General features: G+C 43.9%; 1 pseudogene; it reads left to right on the top strand.

The window, feature by feature from the left end:
* The first annotated feature begins 245 nt into the window (after window positions 1–245).
* On the top strand, window positions 246–2,409 carry LOC127654571 (piggyBac transposable element-derived protein 4-like; annotated as a pseudogene).
* Window positions 2,410–25,470: the final 23,061 nt, after the last annotated feature.

Raw genomic sequence — 25,470 nt, 5'->3', positions numbered from 1 at the left:
GTGGTACTGATTGAACTCAGACAAAACTAAAACTTTCTTGTGCATGTGCAGCCCCCCAAACCCCCGCCCCCCACACACACACGACTCAAGTTCACAGACAAAATAAAAACAATTTCAGACAAAACAAACTACATTTCAGACAAAATAAACATTTCTTGAAAGCATTGTTTACTAAAGGGGAATGCAGTCAGAGGCTATCAAGATACTGCAAATGACATTACCCCAGTTCTCTCTTTGCTGAAACCATGAGTGCACGTTTCAGTGCCCAACAGGTCATAGATCTGATTTTTTCAGATGTCCAGGAGAAACAAGAGAAGAATGATTTAGAAGAGGAGGAGGTATCTGAAGAAGATGATGGGGAAGAATACAACCCAGAGCACAATACATCATATTCAGATGAAGAAGAAATCCCCCAAGCTGAAAGAGAGACATATGGTCCTTGTCACCATATGACAACCAGGGCAGGATGGCAGCACAAAATGTGATAAGGATGACCCCAGGGCCCACAAGACATGCAGTTGCCCATGCCCAGGACATCACCTCAACATTCTACATGTTCATCACACCATCCATCAAAAAATAATCCTAGAGATTAAAAATTTGGAGGGTTTCCGTAAATATGGAGACAACTAGAAAAGGATGGATGAGATTGACCTGCGTTCCTACATAGGGCTGCTAATCTTAAAGGGTGTGTATTGGTCCCGATGTGAGGCTACATGTAGTCTCTGGGATGCAGAGAGTGGAAGGGCGATTTTCTGTGCCACGATGCCACTGAAAGTCTTTCACACTTTCTCAAGAATGCTACAATTTGAAAACCGTGAGTCAAGACCTGCAAGACATGTGAGAGAAAAACTGGCGGCCATAAGAGAGGTCTGGGAGAAGTGGTTGGAGCATCTGCCATACCTCTACAACCCTGGGCCGGAAGTAACAGTGGATGAGCAACTGGTTCCATTTAAGAGGTAAATTTGTAATGTAAGTGATTTTCACTGTTAATTGTATTATGTATTGCTGTAATATCATTGATTTATGTGATTGTTTTCTGTGACACAGATACTAATTACTGATAGAAATCTCTTTTGTCAAATGTTCACTGTCCTTTCCAGCAGTATATGCCCAGCAAGCTGGCAAAGTATGGCATCAAGATATGGGTGGCCTGTGATGCACAATCCAGCTACGCTTGAAAGATGCAAGTCTACACAGGGAAGCCAACCAGTGGAGGCCCGGAGAAGAACCAGGGGATGCAGGTTGTGCTTGATGTGACAGATTGACTGAGGGGGCACAATGTCACATGTGACAATTTCTTCACCTCTTATGAACTCAGCCAGCAGCTCCTGAAGAGGAAGTTTACCATGGCTGACCCAGTTAGAAAGAACAAGCCAGAGCTCCTCCCTGCACTCCTTGCAACAAGGGGGAGAGAGGCCTTCTCATCAAAATGCCACCACCACTCTAGTTTCTTACCTTCCAAAGAGGAACAAGTATGTGGTCCTCCTGAGCACACTGCACAAAACGGCTGAGATCAGTGATCGTGAGGACAGGAACCCAGCCATCATTCTGGACTACAACCACAACAAAGGAGGTGTGGACAACCTGGACAAGGTGATTGGAACTTACAGCTGCAGGAGGATGACTGCCCGCTGGCCCCTGGTCATCTTCCATAACATCATTGATGTGTCCTCATACAATACCTTCGTGATATAGAACAAGATCAACCCTACCTGGATGCCTGATAAGTGGAAAAAGAGGAGGGTGTTCCTGGAGCAGCTGGGAAAGGCAGTTGTAACCCCACACATTCAATGAAGGGAGCGCATCCCCCGCACAGTAGCCTCTGCAGTGCTTGTGAAAGCTGTTCAGGGGGCTGAATCTTGTCCTGATCCACCTGAGGCTGCAGCTGGGGCAGGCAAGAGGAGGAGATGCCAATTCTGCCCCTCAAAGAAACACTTTAAAACAAATAATATGTGCTGCACATGTGAGAAATATATCTGCAAAGTCCATGCGCACACACTTGCATACTGTTCTACATGTGCTAATTAGAGTTTATTGATTTATGTTCATCACGTTTTTGTTTTGTATCTATTATCTTATTTTATTCTTATTTATTGTTGTTGTTTATACAACTTGTGGGTGAGGGCAATGGTTAAAAAATGGGTTCAAGACTGTTATTGTTTCCCTTCAATAAAATGCATTCAAAACTACTTTCTGCACATTTCTGCTACTTTCTTAGGCTATACAAGTGCTATCTTATTTACACCTATGCAGTACCTTTAGCAATAATAATAATAATAATAAACCTCTAATTTAGTACAAAAAACAATTATGACAGGTGTGTGTTAATAAAAACGAGTGCTGTCCACTGATTAAATTTCTGCTATTTAATTTCTGATAGAGTCTTTCTGCACTGTGAAGAGGTAAAGCCCACATATTCACAAAGTTTGTGATGAACGACAGGTTGTTTCTTCATACAAAATAGATTTGGGGTTTAAAATTAAATTAAGCTGCTTTATTTTAGGGGTTTGGTGAAGGTGGGTCATTTTTGACCCTTAGGACAAGGGGAGTATACAGAATGTTAAGATTACACAAGGATTAAGTCTAGACTAAAGACTCATCTATTTAGTCAGGCATACACCTAATTTATCCTTCGACTCCCAATTAGACTGCTTTAGTTAGATCTGCCGGAATCAGAAACATCCATCATGATCTATATCTCTACATACAATGTTATGGCATCTACGCTAATATTATTCTATTTGTTTCCATATCTCAACCTCGGCATTCATATCCCGAGGATACCAGAGCCAACCAAATCCAGCTCTGTTCCTGCCTGGTGTCGGACTCCACTGCTACATGTCGCTGAGAGACGACAAATTACAGCCGGTGCAAGCCAGACATGAACAGTATGAACTGATGCCAGCTACAACTGTAAGATATCAGCTACTTTATATGCCACTGCCTGAAACTTGGACTTAGGATGAACCCCAGCGAATGTCACTGAAATGACCTGCAGGTTGAACTGCGTTGCACTTCATTAATCTCTGCCTGCATCACCTTTGTCTTTTGACGTACTACACTCTTGAAATGGAATACATATACTATAATTTCATTGGCAACCAAAGCCTTCATCGGCCAACTAATAAAGGACATTGCATCTATGTGAACTTCTAAAGTTAATCCAGGATGGACTTCAAAGACATTAGTCATTAATATAAAATTCATTAAAAAAAAATTCTGTCAATGATGTTGTCAACCACCATGTAAATGAGAACTGATAATTTATTAGTCATACAGAGAGCACTACATGTGATACACACACACTGTGTCAATGTGCAACCACCATGTGCCAGGCATTATGTGAGCGTAAGCACGTATATTACATAAGCTCGTAACAAGTACGGTCTCTTAAAGTGTCCTGATGCAGTGGTAGAAATGTGTATTCAAGATCATCTACTCGAATGATCTACATTTCCTTTTCTTTTTTTAAAACACTGGACCTTAACGCTTACTTAATTTAAATATATAAAACCATGACTTGCACTGCACACAAATAACTAATATTGACATTATATTCATGTTGTTTAGTCAGAGGTGAACTGGCCCCCACAGTGAGCCTGGTTTCTCCCAAGGTTATTTTCCTCCATTAACCAAGTTTTGTGTTCCTTGCCACAGCTGCCTTCAGCTTGCTCACAGGGGTTCTAAATAAAATTACTATTTATTTAATTTATACTTCTATACACAATTTACAATCATAATTAATCAAACTACACAATGATCACTCTAAGACTTTATAGATATTACAGTTTCAGTTTTTGTTTTCGTTTGCTAATGCATGATTTCCTGTAAAGCTGCTTTGAAATGATGTGTGTTGTGAAAAGCGCTTTACAAATAAAAATTACTTGACTTGATTTTAAATATGTTCTTTGATCATAATCTTGACCAACCATTTTTGAGATTTCTGTGTTTGCCCATTCAAGTAGATATAAACTACAGAGAACATTCCAAAGATGGCCGACAGTGGACTGATTTGCTAGAAAGACTTTGTTTTATGTATATGCATCACATGTCCTACATTATATAAGTATGGGGGCAGTGGTGGCTCAGTGGTTGAGGCTCAGGGTTACTGACCAGAAGGTTGGGGGTTCAAGCCCCAGCACCACCAAGATGCCACTGTTGGGCCCTTGAGCAAGGCACTTAACTCCAGGTTGCTCCAGGGGGATTGTCCCTGTAATAAGTGCACTGTAAGTCGCTTTGGATAAAAGCATCTGCCAAATGCATAAATGTAAATGTAAGTATACTTAAAGAAATAGAAAATTCTATCATGATTTTCTCACCCTCGTATGGCTTTCTTTCATATGGGAACACAAAATTAGAACTTTTGAAGAAGTCCATGTGACTCGAGTGATAAGTTTCAAGTGTTCTGAAGCCATACGATAGCTGTGTGAGAAACAGGCTGAAATGTAAAGGATTAGTTCACCCAAAAATTATAATTCTCTCACAATTTACTCACCTTTAAGCCACCCAAGATGTGTATGTCTTTCCTTCTTCGGCAGAACCGAAATTAAGATTTTCGTAAGCACATTTGTGCTCTGTTTGTCCATACAATAAAGTGAATGGGTGCCGTGAGGCTGCTGGCTGAAGTTCCAAAAGGCATATTTAAGCAGCATAAAAGTAATCCACACGAATCCAGTCGATGAATGAATGCCTTCTGAAGCAAATCAATAGGTTTGTGTAAGAAACAAATCACTAATTAAAATTGTTTTAACTAAATCGTTGCTTCCACCCACTGCTGTATTGTTGTTTGAAATTACTGAACTCGTGTGTTGTTCGTTCCTCTGCTGGATACAAAGTGTGTGCTTCTGACTGAATACACCATTGTTATTTCAATGCAGGTAGGTGTAACGAGTGTGTGGGAAGCAGGATCAGGCAGACAGGTGGGTCAGATCCAAGCGCAGTTTTATTACAGTATTGAAAAAATAAACAAACACAGGAACAAATAAAAGGTCCACGATGGGAAAAAGCAAACTAAGGTGTTAACCAACAGTCAGAGGGGTTACTGGGGTGAACAGGCAGGGTGTAGGTAGCGAACATCAACAGAGGGAAGGCAGGTCCATGAGAGAAATCCTCGGACGTAATCACAGACAGGAGAAACATGAATAGAGAACAAAGTAAGGGTAACGAGCATAGACATGGGCGACGAACAGGAAACGTCAACGCACGACAACGGGATGGGAAAACAGCGGGGTTTAAATAAAGAGACACGGTAATGACAAAATGACAGATAGGTGCGGACAATAACACACTGACAGGGCCGGAAACGACGGGAAGAAGGGAAGTGTAGTTTTCACAAAGACAGTGAAACACGGGCAGACAACAAGGAAGACATGACAGGGAGCGAGATCGGCAAAACGGGAAACATGGGGCGGACAACAAGGGAACGTGACATGGAACCTGATCGGCAAAACCGAAAACACGGTGCAGACGACACGAAACATGGTGCGGACGACACGAAACATGGTGCGGACGACACAAAACCGTGACAGTAGGAAGCGTTTTTTAAAAGTTAATGAAGTTTTAATTATAGATTGATCTTTTACATAAACCTATCGATTTGCTTCAGAAGACATTGATTGTCTTCATGGGGATTATTTTATGCTGCCTAAATATGCCTTTTGGTCCGTCAAACAGCCACCATCCTCATGGCACCCATTCACATTCATTGTATGGGCACACAGTGCAAATGTGCTTATAAAAATCTTCATTTCGGTTCTGCTGAGGAAGAAAAGACATACACATATGGGATGGCTTAAAGGTGAGTATATCATGAGAGAATTATAATTTTTGGGTGAACTAATCCTTAAATGTATTATTCACTGAAAATTTTGCATTCTGCCACAGCTCCGAATTTCCTTCGCACAAATTTAAAAAAAGCAGCTTAGAAATTCTGCTTAATTTATTTTCTGTTCTAATGGAGAAAAAAAATCATATGGGTTTGGAATGACATGAGAATAAGTACTGTAAATGATGACAGAATAAAAATTTTGAGTGACCTCTTTCATTGAGCAAATTTATTGAGCTGTAATTGCGGGACCTTTTTTGTAAGCTGCAGATGCTCTAAATTTCTAAGATAATGTAAGGATGGTACTGTCAGTGGTAACCGGGTAAATATTTTCCTGTATTTGAAGGATTTATAATAATCACAGAGCAGAAATAAACCTGGATAATGTAGACTGGCTGACACACTGACTGACTGGATGTTTTCATAGCTCCATATGTCTCTCCAATCTGCTGGGTTTGAGCAAACAATAGTTCTTGTCTGACCTACAGTCATGGGTTATTTAATTAAGTTCATTTAGAATTCACAGGACACTTTTTCTGGGTTTTAAAGACTTGAAGCCAATGTCTGACTTAATTTAATCCAAGTGAAAGCCTGAGAAAGAAAAAGTGTTTTTCTCAAAACGACCATTGGCACTTTGCATGATTATACATGACTGGAAACAACTATTTAAATTTTAGGTTTGGGATAAAAAGTACAAATCCTATCATTTAAGTGGCAGAGGTTATTGTTATTAGTTTTCTTCATAATGTATTTTCAAACTGAACATTTTGAAAATTTTGGATTGCATATGAAACGTTTGTGTGGTATTACTAAAGTTAGTCCGAACAGTGCAGTGGCCCCAAAATTATTTGACACTTTTTTTGTTTGTCATACTAAAGGAGTGAATACACTACACTTTGTGGCCTGTACACTTCCATTCAATGCATCTGAATGCGGGAGAGTGTAAAAACACTAGCATATTCTATGTGAAGTATTTATGATAATTTGTTCATTATAATTTATTATTAATTAAAGACAGGATCCCTAGAGCGTGACATCATATCCTTTTACCCATATTTGATGCAGGGTCTGAAGTAATTTTGTATGCGGTGACCTGTGTGAACTTGAGGGGAACTGACTTCCGATGCAAGTCTTTGTGAATGCCACCCTAATGTAAACACAGTTAATTAGCATAAAGGCAGATGTGCACTCGCAAATAAAAAAAATAAAAAATCATAAATCAAAAACTCACTGTGTGGAGTAAACCCATCTCAACAACTAAAGGGAGACAGAACAGGAAGTAGTCGCTAAGCTCTTTTTGTAGCACATTAGTTCAATAGTTGTAGGGCCTACTTGATGAGTGGTAAAATGCAGCATTTGTCATTCGTCTCCTGGCTCCCACAGAGACAGACTGCAGTTAAAACTGCGCTTTGATAGATTACAAAGACAACTACATTCATAAAGCTATGTACCGCCACACTGAGACATCACACTGGTAAGTCCTGCCTGTGGATGTTCAGGTGATTACTGATGGATGTATTCAGATCTGCATGGAAATAGCCTGTTATTGCTGTTTGTTTATTTATTGTGTCTGTCCCTTTGACAGCAATCCATCTTGGTCACAAACCAAGGTCAATATGTGTGTGTGTGTGTGTGTGTGTGTGTGTGTGTGTGTGTGTATGTGTGTGTGTGTGTGTGTGTGTGTGTGAGCGTGTATTTATCACTTTGTGGGGACCAAATGTCCCCATAAGGATAGTAAAACACGAAATTTTTGACCTTGTGGGGACATTTTGTCAGTCCCCATGAGGAAAACAGCTTATAAATCATACTAAATTATGTTTTTTGAAAATGTAAAAATGCAGAATGTTTTCTGTGAGGGTTAGGTTTAGGGGTAGGGTTAGGTTTAGGGGATAGAATATAAAGTTTGTACAGTATAAAAACCATTATGTCTATGGAAAGTCCCCATAAAACATGGAAACCAAACATGTGTGTGTGTGTGTGTGTGTGTGTGTGTGTTTGTTTGTTGGTGTGGCAGGGAAAAGAGAATTCATTTGTTTTTCCAAGTGCAATTCATTTACTCAGCAAATAACAGATTTATCATAATGATGTGTCACTATAAAGCTTTGTAACAAAAACATTGTCTATAATGCACGTCAAACAAAACAAAAGACAAGCACACAAACATGCTATTTAATGTTCATCTGGCTAGGCAAAGACTATCAATAACAGTACTTCTGTTGCAGTCTTAGTCATAAAAAAGCTTTTTATTTTACCCCCCAGCCCCACCCCCCCACAGTATCAATATTCCTAATGAAGGCAATTACAGGACATGCATACTAGATGTCCCAAAGATCTACTGAAAATTATTTCCATAAGAAACCCAAGTGCAGTGAAAAATTCCAAGCAATGCCAACACAAGCAAATAAGGCCTAATGAGAGTAAAAACAGGATCTCGTTTAACAGGGACCTTTATTGTGAAACTTTTAACTAATCGATTCTACGTATAGTAATACATATAACTCTCACTTCAAGTGCAATTTATTTCAATTTTATATTACACAGTGTTCTACTCTGATTATGAAGTCACTGTGTTTCAGTAAGAGATCAGCTATTCATGCTGTTTGCATTTAATACACATTTAATTTATTACAGTGAGCAAACAAGGTTTGAGGATCAACCGTAACAAGATCAAATTGAAGTTCACGGCTTTTTAACACTTTTGTGTACAAATTTGAAGGCTGTTTATTGGATAATAGCCTACAGGTAAATGTTATATTATGCATTAATTTATGGAGATTGACTACGCATTAATTTATGGAGAGCTTACGACCTACTAGTTAATTCTTGCCTTAAGAACAGGTGGTGCAACCAAATTAAGCACTGACTTAGTAACAAACTAACTAGTAGTTACTAAGCCCTTAGTGTGAACTTTACGTCCTAACTTACGTAAGACTTTACATGCAGTGTATCGAGTGTATAACTAAGATACAACAACATATACACTTTCCGCATCTTAAAATGTCTTTGTTGTCATTCTCAAGTAATCGTGTATAGCCTAAACCTGAGCACGAGGTTAAATTCCTGACCTGAAGTGATTTCACATCGGAGCTCATCTAGCTGTCTCTTTAACTTGACCACATTTATATTCACATCAGTGATTAAAGTAATTAACTGGTAAAGACTTTTTCCCCAAAAAGTTAATGTTCCATAAAGGTTTAAATGCTCCATAGAGTGTTCATCTTCATAGTCATATTCATAAATTAATTAATTAATTAATAGAGTATTCAGAAAATATTCCTTCATATGTAAAACAAAGAAACTGAAAAATGATTTTCTTCTTTCTTCTGTGCTAAATTTGAGAATGAAACGTGTTTTTGAACTCTGGAAAGGTGCTATATTGTTAAGAATGGAGGCAGCGAAGGCAGACGAGGAGAGAGGATCTAAATGCAACTTACTTTATTAACGAATAAACACAAAAGAAACAACCACATTTTTGTCACAACTACAAAAGTGACAAAAATGACAAACAAAGGGCAACAGTGAGACTAGACAAGGTATACATAACAGAGCCCCCCCCCCTCAAAGAATCAGATTCCAGACGATCCTAAATAATAGAAAGAAACAAATAAAAGAAGGCACCAGGAGCAGACGGGCAGACCGGGGGGGGCACGAGAGCAAGAAGGCAGTCCAAGGGGGCACAGAGGGCAGGCAGGAAGTCCAAGGGGGCACAAAGGGCAGACCGGCAGTCCAAGGGGGGTACAGAGGGGACTGGGTCAGGGGGCCTGGGAGGTGGCCACAGGACAGGGACCGGTTCAGGGGGCCTGGGAGCTGGCCACAGGGCAAGGACAGATTCAGGAGGCCTGGGAGCTGGCCTCAGGGCAAGGACAGGCTCAGGCGGCCTGGGAGCTGGCCACAGGGCAAGGATAGGTTCAGGAGGCCTGGGAGCTGGCCACAGGGCAAGGACAGGTTTGGGGGGCCTGGGAGGCAGTCGAAGGACAGGGGCCAGTCCTGGGGGCCAGGAAGTTGACCACGGGATGTGGATTGGCTTGGTGGACCTGGGAGGTGGCCGCAGGATAGGGACCAGTCCGGAGGGCGGAGCCGTAGAAGGCATAGACGAGGGAAGCCCTGGAGGCTCAGGAGGCGGAGCTGCGGGAGGCCCAGGAGGGGGAGCTGAAGGAGGTTCTGGAGGTTCAGAAGGCGGAGCTGAGGGAGGCTCTAGAGGCTCAAGAGGCGGAGCTGAGGGAGGCTCAGGGGGCGGAGCCATGGGAGGCTCAGGAGGCAGAGCAGAGGGGGGCTCGGGAGGCGGAGACATGGAAGGTTCAGGAGGCGGAGCCGAGGGAGGTAGCGCCGTAGGAGGCTCTAGAGGCGGAGACCTGGAAGGCTCTGGCGGCGGAGCCGATGGAGGTGGCGCCGTAGGAGGCTCTAGAGGCGGAGGCCTGGAAGGCTCTGGAGGTGGAGCCGAGGGAGGCTCAGGAGACGGAACTGAGGAAGGCTCAGGAGGGGGAGCCAAGGAAGTCTCAGGAGGCAGAGCCGAGGAAGGGGGCGCCGTAGGAGGCTTTAGGGGCGGAGACCTGGAAGGCTCTGGAGGCGGAGCCATAGGAGGCTCGGGAGGCAGAGCCCAGGAAGGCTCGAGAGAGACTTGAGAGGCGGAGCCCTGGAAGGCTCGAGAGGCTTGAGAGGCGGAGCCCTGGAAGGCTCGAGAGACTCGAGAGGCGAAGCCCTGGGAGGCTCGAGAGGCGGAGCCCTGGGAGGCTCGAGAGGCTTGAGGGGTGGAGCCCTGGGAGGCTCGAGAGGCTTGAGGGGCGGAGCCCTGGGAGGCTCGAGAGGCTTGAGGGGCGGAGCCCTGGGAGGCTGGAGAGACCGAGAGGCGGAGCCCTGGGAGGCTCGAGAGGCTTGAGGGGCGGAGCCCTGGGAGGCTTGAGAGACTCGAGAGGCGGAGCTCTGGGAGGCTCGAGAGGCTCGAGAGGCGGAGCCCTGGAAGGCACGAGAGGCTTGAGGGGCGGAGCCCTGGAAGGCTCGAGAGGCAGAGCCCTGGAAGGCTCGAGAGGCTTGAGAGGTGGAGCCCTGGAAGGCTTGAGAGGCTTTAGAAGCGGAGCCCTGGAAGGCTCGAGAGGCTTGAGAGGTGGAGCTCTGGAAGGCTCGGGAGGCGGAGCTCTGGAAAGCTCAAGAAGCTCGGAAGGCAGAGTTCTAGGAAGCTCGGAAGTTGGAGCTCTGGAAAGCTCGGAAGGCAGACCTCTGGAAAGCTCGTAAGGCGGAGCTCTGGAAAGCTCGGAAGGCGGAGCTCTGGAAGGCGGAGCTCTGGAAAGCTCGGAAGGCAGAGCTCTGGAAAGCTCGGAAGGCGGAGCTCTGGAAGGCTCGGAAGGCAGAGCTCTGGAAGGCTCGGAAGGCGGAGCTCTGGAAGACTCAGGAGGAGGAGCCCTGGAAGACTCGAGGGACTTTAGAGGCAGAGCCCTGGGAGGCTCGAGAGGCTTGAGGAGCGGAGCCCTGGAAGGCTCGAGAGGCTTGAGAGGTGGAGCTCTGGAAAGCTCAGGAGGCGGAGCTCTGGAAAGCTCAGGAAGCTCGGAAGGCAGAGTTCTAGGAAGCTCGGAAGGTGGAGCTCTGGAAAGCTCGGAAGGCGGACCTCTGGAAAGCTCGGAAGGCGGAGCTCTGGAAATCTCGGAAGGCGGAGCTCTGGAAGGCTCGGAAGGTGGAGCTCTGGAAAGCTCGGAAGGCGGATCTCTGGAAAGCTCAGAAGGCGGAGCTCTGGAAGGCTCGGAAGGCGGAGCTCTGGAAGACTCGGGAGGAGGAGCCCTGGAAGACTCGAGGGACTTGAGAGGCGGAGCCCTGGGAGGCTCGGGAGGAGGAGCCCTGGAAGGCTTGAGAGGCGGAGCCCTAGGAGGCTCGAGAGGCGCTGGCTCTAGGACAGGCACGACCACTGGCGCTGGCTCTTGGACGGTCTACTGGCGCTGGCTCTTGGACGGTCATGGCTACTGGCGCTGGCTCAGGGACGGTCGAGGCTACTGGCGCTGGCTCAGGGACGGTCGAGGCTACAGGCGCTGGCTCAGGGACGTCGAGGTTACAGGCGCTGGCTCACTGACGGCTGAGGCGACAGGCGCTGGCTCACTGACATCGGGGGCTAATGGCTCTGGCTGGTTGACCGGGGCTGACAAGGGCTCAGGCTCGTTGACCGTGGCTGACGAGGGCTCAGGCTCACTGACCGTGGCTGACGAGGGCTCAGGCTCACTGACCGTGGCTGATGTGGGCGCAGGCTCGCTCACCGTGGCTGACGTGGGCGCAGGCTTGCTTACAGTGACAGGTGTGGGCTCTGGCTCGCAGACCGGGGCAGGCGTGGGCCGGAAGGCGGAAGCCTGTCTTCTCTTCCTCCTCCTTCGTCCGGACGAGGCTGAGCATGCTGGCTTGAGGATCGCGGATGCGGGGCACACCGGCTCTGAAGCGGACGAGGTTGGCAGCGTGTAGGTCAGGACGGGCGTGGAGAGACGAATCGTGGCGGACAGGGGGAGTATCTTCGTGGGAGGAGCAGTAGCGTCATCTTCCAGAACGTCCACAGTGAGCGGCGATCCGCTGACTCGCAGGGTCTCCTCCACGAAATTGAGGAGTGTCCAGCAACGATTCGCCAGCGGCAACCGCTCCCTCAGAGACTCGTGCAAGTTACCCCGGAAGAATGCCACCAGGGCGTGGTCAGGGAAGTCAGAGATGTGTGCCAGCTCCAGGAAATCTTGGACGTGGTGCTCCAAAGGGCGGTCCCCCTGCTCGAGACAAAGGAGCCGGTAATTCGCCGGATAGGCTGCTAGATCCATGTGCGGTCAATCGTTCTGTTAAGAATGGAGGCAGCGAAGGCAGACGAGGAGAGAGGATCTAAATGCAACTTACTTTATTAACGAATAAACACAAAAGAAACAACCACAATGGGAAAACAGGAAACTAAACACGATGAAATAAAACTGAGAACTTGGGCAGGGAACACATACCAGGCATGACAACATTCAACGATTGATAGAGGGGAGTGAAAACAACCAGGTAAAAATACATGGACATGGGAAAACGGGAGCCAATGAACAAACAGAACTCAAACGAGATGACAAGGTGATAAACCGAAACCAATGGGAAACTAACGAGGGCAGGTGAAAACAATGAACAGCGAACACGAGGGCTAACAAGAAGACTATGGAGCTACAAGGGTGACAAAAGTGAAAACTAAGGAACTACAAAAGTGACAAAAATGACAAACAAAGGGCAACAGTGAGACTAGACAAGGTATACATAACATATATAAATGCAACATTATTATTATTATTTAACTAAATAATGGTGTCTTATCATAAAAATTCCTTATAGACTTATGGGACTTTCACCTGTTTGTAGGCTATATTGATTTAATTTTAAGTTTGAATTTGTATTTATTATTCACCGCAAAATGTTTGCTTGACATTTCACATTTTGCTTGACACCTCCTGCCTCCAGAATAATGTTGTTATTCATGCACAAACAAAAATCATGCAGATATTAATATCTGAAATACTCAGAGAAACCACAACATATTCCACAGTTATTGTAGCCAACAAATTCAGCTTCATCTGGTAAGAAAAAAAAAAGAATAAAATTATATTTTTAGAATAATATTTGTATATTATTATTATTAGGCTATTATTATGAAAAGGCATATGCAAGGCATATTTTATCAATATAAACTATATATGCGAGAGTAATACTTAAAAATGGGCATTTCATTTAGTTTTGATGCATATCAGGTATAAGCCCAGTCCACACTCGGTTCTATCCAAATACGGATACAGATAATTTTGTGATATGAACTGATACAGATACAAATACAGATAATGGCTCTGCTGCACACCCCTTGCTATTAGCCATAAAAACAGTAGCAATCAGGTTTATAAAGCAGGATGACACACAAAAGAACTCTTCAGTTCAAGATATATAACTGCATTATAGCTATAAACCTATAACTAGCTCTAAAAAGAATATAACAGTTTTTAAGAGAGTATAAATAGAACATGTGAGCCTCTCTCTCTCTCTCTCTCTCTCTCTCTCTCGCTCTCTCTCTCCCTCTCTCTCTATGTTTGTGTGTGTGTGTCTGTGATTATGAAAGGCAGGTAAATACAATATAACCTGACTCTAAGCAACAAACACTGAATACTGCCAAAACAAAACAGCTGTAACAGGAATAAAATGTTAAATCAATCAACATGTCAAGACAATATGTATAAGGTATGTGTGTCTTTCTAATAAGAGGTGCTTGTTCACACGAAACAGTGACAGTTTCTTCAAATTTTAATCTGAAATTCAGTTTCTCTTTGGACGAAAAATAAATTTTCCTGCACTAAAGAGTTTTTCACAAGCAGCACTTGCACTCCAGTGTTGAACCTGATGAACACAGTGACTCCAAGAAGGTATCCACTTCATAGTTCTTTATTTTTAAGTATTCTGTTACCTCATCATCAGCTCAGTTGTCCTCACTCTCTGGTTCTAGGTGATCCAGGGACTGAGTCTGAAACAGTTTCAGCTCCTCCCTCAGGTTTGACACAATGTCATTTTTCTTGTTGTTGAGGATGTACTTCAGTTTAAACATAGAATGAGCTGCACTAGCTATGAGCAGCCTTCTGTCTTTAAATATGTATACAAATATTCACCTCATCCCGTTAATGATAGAATCCACCAACTGGTAACACCATTGTATGCTGGAATTATGCCTCATCTCCTCTATTTTTTCAAGAAGAATTGAGTTGTTTGGAATTAAAATTCCAGAGTAGGCAATTACATTGGACTGCAGTACATCCAGAACCTTGGCCAAAGGTTCCATTACCTTTGAGAGAGAAAAGACAGAATGAGAGAATCAATAATATTAATAATTACACAAAACAATTACTATTAATTTTAGATCGAGTCACTAACTACAACAGAATAGATCCTTAAGAGATAGATTACTCTCACCGTCCCTCACTGGAATGCGAGACCAGCATGGCACACAGGTGGAACTCATACGGCATTTATTTTCCCAGTCACCTTAGTGGCTCCTTACTGACCCATTTGGACTTGGTTCTCGGATCTCACACTCCTCATGACCCTGGCAAATCCCCATGAGGAAGGACATTCTTTCCCAGGGATGGGGCACCCTCTGGCATCCGCGCCCGGACCCTCCACGACTCTTCCCTGGATGTGGCGGAAGATCTGAGTAACCTACCACCTGCGGTCGTAGACACATCAACCTTTGCGAGACTGGGGTAGGGCTCCTCAGGCTTAGCTCCCACTTCAGGCAACTCCCTATGATGTATTTTCCACGGTACGCGCGTCTCCCTTGGGCAGACCCTCTGCCCCCGGTGTTTGTAGGACCTGCCACCACGCCACTCCCGCATGTGGCTTGACAACACATGTGGTGTATTTGCCACATATCACCTCCCCCTAGTCTGGGGAGGATGTGATCTCTGCTTTTCCCCCTGAAAGAATAGGACCGAGAAAGACCACCTTCCCTGATGCACATGATAGCTCCAGGTGCTTTATGCTCTATGCAAGAAACATATGAGTGAAAAGGCAGCGGTTAGCGTGCTTGCTCCCATGATGGTCATGTAGTGCCTGTTCCCCCCTCAGGGCTGCTGGGAACCTGAGGTCTGTATATGACACCTTTTTCTGGCGGCGGGTTACGTGCATCCGATACAGTTGTTTCTAGCACACAGCTGCCTGCTTGCGCCTGTGTCAGCAGATCACGTAACACGGTCTAGTGCATGGCGCTTTGAAATGGGAGCCCTTGTGTCACTACATTCGACACAATGTCGAGTGAGTGGCAGAAGGGCAACATCATGGTTACTGTTGTAACCTCCGTTTCCTGTGTCCCCTTTGCCACGAAAATAGACCTACCACTGTGATTGGCCATACCTTATTCTCGGCTCCTCAGTGCAAAAACCTGACTGACAGACGCACGCCCGCTTCCCTTTATATCCGTATGTCCGGGGGCGGGACATGCAAATTCTGTCTGCCAATTTCTCATTGGCCTTTTCTCAAGTTCAGAGGTACGCGAGGTTCTCAAGAAAGACACCTTGTGTCACTACATTCAACACAACGTCTCATTCCCTCCATGATGTAAAATTTCATGTACTATGAATTTACATGAACTTACAATGAAAATTTGTATTTTTATGAACTTACATAAACAAAGATATATTATTCATTGTTAGTTCATGATTCCTGATGCATTAACGTCTAGGTTACGTATGTAACCTCCGTTCCCTGATGGAGGGAACGAGAAGTTGTGTCGCTAGGGGTCTCTCTTGAGCGCCGAATATGCCTCTGATCTATGAAAAAAGGCCAATGAGAAGTTGGCAGATAGTATTTGCATACCCCGCCCCTGGACATACGGGTATAAAGGCGAGGAAATACTATGAGTTCATTCAGGATTTTTCTGAGGAGCCGGAAATGATCTGGCCACAACAATGGCTCGGTTCAGTGATGTGGCAGGGAGGACACAACGTCTCGTTCCCTCCATCGGGGAACGGAGGTTACATACGTAACCTAGAAGAAGCGACATTAGGGGTCCCAATTAAATCGTGCCATGCGCTGAGAGGAAGTCTCTAACCACAATGGCGCCGCCCATGGAGAAGTCGGGAAAAAGGTGGATAAACAGGAGAAACATTTTATGTTATGTCCGGGGAAATATTAGATTGATGACACGGATTTCTGGTTAAAATAATCTGGTCCATACAATGAGAAGAGGTCTGCTTGCGAACATCTTGAGATGTCAGTGTTGACCAAGACTGAACACTTTTTGAGATCATAAAATATAAACATGGATTGTATATATTTGTCCTCTGCCATCATCCCACATTAAGGCCATCCAATTTTAGAACAAAAGCCATGATTTCATGTCTTAAAATAACAGTGACTGTACACAGGAGGAAACTGTCTTCATGCACACACATCACAGAGCTGCTCAGCTGAGGAAATGCAGGTTACAACAATCTGCTTCATCATTATCTCTCTCTCTCACACTATGTCTTTCTGTCTTCTCTCTCTGTTTCTCGTTCCCTTTCTTTAGTTCTCTTTATCTTTATTTTTATTTCCCACTCTTTCTGTCCTCACACTCTCTCAATAAGTTTCTCCCTCTTTTTCTCTGTCAAGAAGTAGCCTTTGAATAAAATATATCTCTTTTTGAGATCATAAAATATAAACATGGATTGTATATATTTGTCCTCTGCCATCATCCCACATTAAGGCCATCCAATTTTAGAACAAAAGCCATGATTTCATGTCTTAAAATAACAGTGACTGTACACAGGAGGAAACTGTCTTCACGCACACACATCACAGAGCTGCTCAGCTGAGGAAATGCAGGTTACAACAATCTGATTCATCATTATCTCTCTCTCTCACACTATGTCTTTCTGTCTTCTCTCTCTGTTTCTCTTGTTCCCTTTCTTTAGTTCTCTTTATCTTTATTTTTATTTCCCACTCTTTCTGTCCTCACACTCTCTCAATAAGTTTCTCCCTCTCTTTCTCTGTCAAGAAGTAGCCTTTGAATAAAATATATCTCTTTTAGTCCCTGAAACCTGACAGTGCTCACACTGTACCAGCTCACATCATTATACGATGAGCACCAAGCAAAATGTGCTCCTCTTTGTCTTATTCTTGTCTGTGACTCATTCATTACCACGTGAAAGATCAAACTCAAGCACTATAGCTCTCACAAAAGAGAACCGTGCTATAGCGAGTTTCCGAGCCATATTTAAACAAACAAACAAGCAAGCGAGTAAACAAACCACCCTATGCTGCAACACATCATATCCTCATTTAACACTATGGAGTCTTTGATTTACGCCACAGGCGTCTCGCAATTTGTCGAGATGGTCGCCTTATGAAACCAAGTATCTGGATCATCTTCAGAAAAAGCTGGAGAAAAAGTTGTTATTTTTCATTTCTTTCTTCTTCTTCTTTTTTTTAAATGAGTGGAGCCAATGAACCCAGGCAGGCCTGGTCCTCTCCAGATGGATTCCAGGCAGCCTCATTGTCTTCATCCATTATTGATGAGCAGGGCAAAGAGAAATAGGTCAGAAGAGAATGAACTACATTCTCTTTGTACACGCAGCTTGTTACATAAATGATTGAGATTTATTGCTTCCACTGCATATTTAGTCAATGGCCTCTGATCGTCTAGCAAGTCTGCCCTCAGATGATTGTTTGCAATATTAATATATACACTTCTCTGCTTAGCATTGTTCCCAGGTGTAAATAACTCATTCTTTTCATGTAAGTGAGAAGCAGAAGTGAAAGTTGATGGAGATGGTGGGTTAAGTGTGAATGGTGAACTCAATACACCATCGGTGCTCAGACGTTGGCAGCAAGAAGGGTTTATAGCTCGGGCCAATGGGGCTAGTGCCCCGGGACCTCTGACTGCCAGAGGCCTCAAGCTGTGACGCCTGCAGTGGCCCGACACCTGGAAGTAGGGCACTCAGAATGTAAAATTGATATAGACAGACAAACAGCACTTGAATGTGTGCCAACGAAAAAAATGAAAAAGTTACTTGACCAGGCATCTTATCAGCACTAACTGTGGCTTCTGAAGACTTTCTTGCAGCTTTGAAGTTGTGTACCAACAGAGACTATTTAGCCAGAGATGGAGCACTTGTGTTAAAATGTATTGGAGAAATTTACTTTAAAGACTGCCCTTTTATTTTCAACAGTGCATTATGTTTTCCTTTTTCTGAAAGGTAAACAAGTGAAAGAAAATAAATTACAATATGGTCTACAATACATCGTACCATAGAGGGTTATATTTCAGTATCAAACTTTCTTTCTTATATTTCCAAAGTAATTTGTTGTTTTTGCAATGTTGTATTTGCAGTGTAATTTTGTTGTCGAAACATATTGACTTATTATTCCATTATTATGCTTTTGAAATAGGCTTCCATAACTAACACATTGTCAGTAGACCTTGGCAATAAATAGAAATATTTCAACAAATTATCATAAATCTGACAAAGTACACTGTATGTGTGCTTTACAGACAATAAAAGTAGGTATATGTGCAATTAATGACAATATACTGCAGATCTACATCAGTTCTCTAGTGGGGTGACAAGAGGATGCCTTCAAAGAGGTTGGTGCCCCAGGGGCACACAGGTTCATAATCTATTTTTGGTTACTGTTGCTCTGTTGGAGGACCGAGATCATACCAGCTTAAAGTGGTCAAACTGGTCACCTAGTTTAAGCTGTGTTTTAGAACATGGTTAACCAACTCAACTGGGTCCCCACCAGCTTAGCCAAGGTGGCCAAAAAGCCCAATTCAGGTTGTCCAATATGGCCTAACAGGTCAACCTTGGGCCCCACCATATGTTAGTACAGCTTGGACCATCTAATGATCAACTCCGACCACCTAGAAACCAGCTACCATCAGAAACTGTATTAGCTGGATTTTTCAACATGGCATGAACATAAAACACGGACTAAACTGTGCTATCAGAGCCCATAAAAAGGGTAGCTCTTCAATGCTGGTCAATGGGTTCAACAAGACAGTGCCCTACAGCTCAACAAAGAGTGTCAGTTTGTGTAATTGTTGGGAGAGCTTTTACATGACCATGTGTATTCACTTCTGTGCCCTGAACCTTTCTGAATATCACCCTGATTTTGTTTGTTATTGTCAGTATGAGAAATGGGATATTGTTCTGTATTCTGGAACAAAGTGCAATAATTCATTACAACGCTAATTCCGTTGATGACCTTTCTGTGGGTACACTCGTCCATTTACACATGAACACACACGCATTTATCTTCCTCCCTAAATAAACCTTTAGAGGAACCGTGTTGGTGTTCAAAGGGCTAAAACATCAATATATTAATCAGAATAAATGTAATTAGGAGTTGGTGATTATAATGAAAGGTTCGTAAGAAACTGTCTCTGCAAGTTGTGTTGTGAAGTGTGCCTAGAGAATGCTTACAGCAAGAAAGCAACTACAGGTACGTAAATGACTTATTTTCCTTGAAAACCACTATCACGATGCCACCTGAACCCAAGGCATTTGCTATTAGGCTAAAAACAAAAGTTGACATTCGAAAAGCAACTCATTGTTTTGTTTTTTAGCAGTTTATTTTTGCAGTAGTACCAGTAAATTGTCAGTTGCTCAAATTACAATCTGCCTTTTTTTAAATGATAGAGGAAATGTCTAGGTTACTATTGTAACCTACGTTCCCTGATGGAGGGAACGAGACTTTGTGTCGAAGAAGCGACACTAGGGGTCTCTCTTGAGAGCCTCGCACATCTCTGAACTTGAGAAAAGGCCAATGAGAAATTGGCAGGAAGAATTTGCATGTCCCGCCCCGGACATACGGGTATAAAGGGAGGGAAATGCATCTGTCCATTCAGGATTTTGCCCTGAGGAGCCGAGAATGAGGTTCGGCCGTAACAGTGGCTCTGTTCAGTCTCATGGCCGGGAGGACACAACGTATCGTTCCCTCCATCAGGGAAGGGAGGTTACAATAGTAACCTAGATGTTCCCCGTCTGTCGCTCACTTCAACATTGTGTCGAAGCAGCGACACTAGGGGTCCATATTTAATCATGCCATGCACTGATCCGCTGCCACATAAAATTGTCATAACCTTCTGATTCTCAACACCCCGAAGGGGGGAACAAGTCGACGTGACAAGCATGGGAGCAAGCCGCGCATGGGGGCCATCTTAACGTTATCACACGCATCAGGGAAGGCGTTCTTTTCCAACTCCTATTCTTTCAGGGGGAAAAGATCCCACGGAGACCACCACCTGCCCAGGCTGGGGGAGGTAAAGATCACATGTATTTTCAGGCCACATGTGGAAATGGCGCGGTGGTAGATCCTACCTGCTGAGAGGGAAGGGTTGCTACAAACACAGCGACCAGGGGCAGCAGGGACTGCCCAAGGGAGACGCGGGTCCGCTCGCAAGGGGACTGTACCGCGGAAAATACACACAGGGGGATTAATCCACATGGGGTCCCATCCTGTGGAGTACCTATTCCAGTACAGAGTAGTTTCAGTACTCGTAGTGGGTCTGGTCGGGGAATTCCTCTGCTGAATTCGTGGACCAGAGGGCTAGGGAGGAGTCATCCAGGGAGCTAGTGGGATCTCCTGGGATAAAAGCGCACGTGATCGTCTCAGTGGAGGGCAAAGGCGCTTTGGTGTAAGTGGTACACCCGGTCAGTTGTTCCACGTTACCGAGTTCTACCGGCTCGGACCTGAGAAAACACGGGACGAGAGTGACTCAGCCTGTGAGCAGCACCCTGACCCGAGAACCAATTGTTTAGCCATGAGGGGTGAGGGGGGATGCTGCGCTCACGCAGTATTACCACAGTATTATGGTAGGTGAATATTCACCATTAAAAGAGCAAGGAGGAAGTCAAGCTTGAGCACTGACACAGTTACAATGCACAGATAATACAGTCATAACTGTAATTTATTCTTAGAAATTAGATGTATGCATTTGGAAGATGTTTATCGTTATGTGCATTCCCTGGGAATCAAGCCCATGACCTTAGCATTACTAGTGCTATGCTCACAATTCCACCAATAAATTGTTAGAAAAATAGACTTGGCTAATTAACAGAGAATTTTAACTGATGTATGATTAGAAGTGTGCGCATATCAGCTATTTTACAACCGCTTTGAAAAATATTTATCCAATAAGATTTTAGAACTGTGCCTATTCATATTATTTTAAGCATTATGTAATGCATGAATGTTTTTAATGACTGATGAAAACTATCATTGTTACTGGTGCTATTTTAAGGGATAGTTCGACCAAAAATAAAACATTTCCCTCAGTAAAAAAGGACTTAAATATTAATATGTTTCTCAGCCACACCTATCATATCACTTTAAAGATATGATTTTAACCACTGGAGTCGTATGGATTACTTTTACACTGCCTTTACCTGCTTTATGGACTTTAAAACTTTTGGCCACCATTCACTTGCATTGGTGAAAAGGTAAATTATATCAAATGTATTCTAGTAGTGTATTTATTGTGTTGATGATATCTTATGCATTATATTATAATATATTACATTATATTATAAAATGTATTGAATGTTGATTTGAATTTAAAATTAACATCCATATATATTCAGATAAATAAATATTGCCCCTTAATTACAAGGTTAATTTCTGACACTGGGACTCATGTTTTGTCATATTCCTTCTACATGACATAACCTGAATCTGTTCAACCCTGATATACCTGAGCAGCTGTAATTGGGGCGAAGTTCAAATGCATGGACAGGGTTCAAACTCAGGATTGGTGAAGTCATGACTGTTAACCTGTGTTTATTCTGACAGGCATTCTCCTGCTATTTCTGCCCCAGTGATTCATGGGCCATTTAATGCAATCTGTCACACTCCAGCATCATCCTGGACTCTACACAAGCTGTCAGCCCTGATAAAAGGGGCCGTAGTCTCCATGGAGGCCGTATTGGATCTGAGTGATGGCTAATCCTAATGCAGTCATTATAATAATTATCTGTAAATGATCTTAGTGTAGACACTTGATCTGTTTAGATGCCCTTTCATGTATAGATTTATTAGTTTTACTTAATGATAGTTCAATACTCTTCCATCTTCCAACTCCAACTTGAAATCTCTCAGATTCGTGTATTGGATTCATAGATGGTTTTCCAAAAGATCAAGAGAATAGTTTTTTGTGGAAAGATTCTCTGTTGGTGTCAGACTGAGACTGGTGTTGGTGTTGGTGAAATCCTCTTGTGGTTTATATTTGGACCTGTAGTTTTAACAGGGTACATTACTTCCTCCATCTTTAAAACTGTATTTGAATGTTGGGTGGGGGAATCTGTTAGGAGATTTAAGATTTTTTAATTAGCTCTGCTTTAAAGCAAACAAAGCTGACTTTATTCTTTATTCTTATTGTGTAAAAAAAAAGAGTGAATTAAAATAATTATAGTTATAATTAACTCATAAGTAATAAAAATTAGCAAATAACAATCTCTTCGTTTGGTTAGCACAGGAAATTAGTTTGTTGAGATCTACTCTGTTCTTGTGACATTTTTTAATCCACTTTAAGTCAGCTGCTTTAAACTTTAAACTAAAGTCATGCAACTAATGTCAGCTGGATCACAGTCTTAGGTTTGAAATGCTTAGCGAAGAAAGGGGACTACAGTGCATTTGTGATATGTATATATCCCAGTAGGCAGCTTTAATGAGGTCTCCACCCCCTTTTTAGGGTCACAGCCTTTGTACTTAAAATATATGTCAATATTCATTTTAGCACAAGCTTACATCGGATATTCTCAAATGATATGGTTCTCTCTGGAGCTAATGAATATGCAATTGAGCACTGTCCCAGCTCTGCCGTGAACAGAGGTGAGAGGACAGGTATTCTAGGATGAAGCTTGGATGTGTTCATACACACTACGGCTTTGGTGAGTTATATGAAAGCCAGAGTTAATTTAATTTCTATATTAATCTCACTGAAAGACAATCACCTGCTCTCATATCACTGGTATAAAGATATTCGACGCAAGGTGTCCAGGAGAATGCCCAGTCATTTTTACAAGAAAATGGGAGAGCATGCCCTTCTGCTGAGTTATTTTAGAGTCGTCCACCTGGACTTTCTTCGAGAAACAGGAGAGGACAGATGAGAGAGATCAGGCCTCCTAGTGCTGTTTCTGGGACAGTTCCCCTGACTACAATCCATGGAGAAAAGAATGATATGAGTGAGGGAAGGCAGATGTAAAGGAAAAGCAGCAAGATGGAAGAGCAGTCAGCCATGATGATGTCTCCTGGTGCTCAGTCTTTTGTGATTGAGGTCATTGTAAGGACAGAGATTATTGAGATGCAGGTTCTTTTCAACATGCCACCCCCTGTAATCCTACACTGTGCAGCAATAGCGCAGTCATTACTGACTTTTTAAGGACACTGTGACACTATCAGTCTTCAGCAGACAAAGTAAAATCATGGCCCTTTCATAGACTCCATGACATCCTTAAAACTTCAAGTCATCCCTCCACCCTCCAGCATTGTTGGGGTAATAAGCTACAAGAACTTTGCATTATGTAATCAGATTACTTTAAGTAATATAATTAGTAAAGTATCACATTACTTTTTGAATTTTCATCATATTAGCTCAGTTTTTTCTGTTTATTCAATGTATTTTTGGACAAAATATTTTAAAAGTGTGCTTGTAAGGCAGGGGGGCCTGGGTAGCTCAGCGAGTAAAGATGCTATCTACCACCCCTGGAGTTCACAAGTTCGAATCCCAGGGTGTGCTGAATGACTCCAGCCAGGTCTCCTAAGCAACCAAATTGTCCCGGTAGCTAGGGAGGGTAGAGTCACATGGGGTAACATCCTCGTGGTCGCTATAATGTGGTTCGCTCTCAGTGGGGCACGTGATGAGTTGTGCATGGATGCCACGGTGGATGGCGTTTCAACGGTAACGCGCTCAACAAGTCACGTGATAAGATGCGCAGGTTGATGTCTAGGACGCGGAGGCAACAGAGATTCGTCCTCCCCCACTCGGATTGATGCAAGTCACTACGCCACCACGAGGACTTAGAGTGCATTTGTAGTTGGGCATTCCAAATTGGGGAGAAAAAGGAGAGAATATCAGAAAAAAGTGTGCTTGTAAGGCAAAAATCGTCATGTTACTGTTGTAACATCCATTCCCCGATGGAGGGAACGAGACATGTGTTGAATGTTGTGACACAAGGGGTCTTTATTGAGAGCCTCACACACCTCTGGATTTGAGAAAAGGCATCTTGCCCACGAGGATGCCACACTTCTTGTTGAGTGCGCTCAATCCCACAAAGGGGCGGGCATAGCCTGGGTCTGGTAGGCCAGGGAGATGGCCCAAGGACTTACCGAGTCGTGGTGGGCCGAAATAGTGGCTACATACACCTTCAAGTTGGAGGGGGACAGCCTCCCTTCAGCCTCTCTTGCAGGAATGAAAGCACTGACATACTGACTAAATGCACATCACTGCAGGTCATCAAACTGGGAAGAACACTAATTTGCGAACAAGCGCCACTTTAGGGCGTAAAGCTGCCTGGTAGAGGGAGCTCTGGCTTGGTTGATCGTGTCTACGACCACAGGTGGTAGGTCACTCAGATCTTCAGAGGGTGCCCTGTCCCTGAGAAAGCAGGTCCTTCCTCAGGGAAATTTGCCAGGGAGGTGCTGTTGCGAGGAGCGTGAGATCTGAGAACCAAGTACGAGCCAGTAAGGAGCCACTAAGGTGACTTGTTCCCCGTCCTCCCTGACCTTGCACAGCACCAGTGCTAGTAGGCTCAATGGGGGATATGCGTACTTGCGCAGCCCCCGGGGCCAGCTGTGTGCCAGAGCGTTTGCGGGCAGTAGGAGTTGTCTTGGGAGGCAAAGAGATCTATCTGTGCCATGCCGAACAGGTCCCAAATCCACTGGACCTCCTGGGGGTGGAGCCTACACTCACCACTAAGTGAGACCTGTCGCGACAGTGCGTCCACTGTCGTGTTGAGTTTGCCCGGCATATGAGTGGTGTGCAGCGCCGCTGACTCCATCTGAACGGATCAAGACATGCTTGCCCCGAATCAGCGGGAGTAACCTCCGCAGGGCAAGGAATACAGCCAGCTGATGTGCCAACGCAGCGGGGGCCCTCTCCAGGAGCCAGCGGCTGCATGCCTGTTGCACACGACACTCCAACCCAGTTG

The sequence above is a fragment of the Xyrauchen texanus genome, chromosome 14 (genome assembly GCF_025860055.1).
Source record: "Xyrauchen texanus isolate HMW12.3.18 chromosome 14, RBS_HiC_50CHRs, whole genome shotgun sequence".
NCBI classification, from domain to species: domain Eukaryota; kingdom Metazoa; phylum Chordata; class Actinopteri; order Cypriniformes; family Catostomidae; genus Xyrauchen; species Xyrauchen texanus.
Note: the sequence above shows the minus strand (reverse complement) of the source record. Positions and strands in the feature narration are given on the sequence as shown.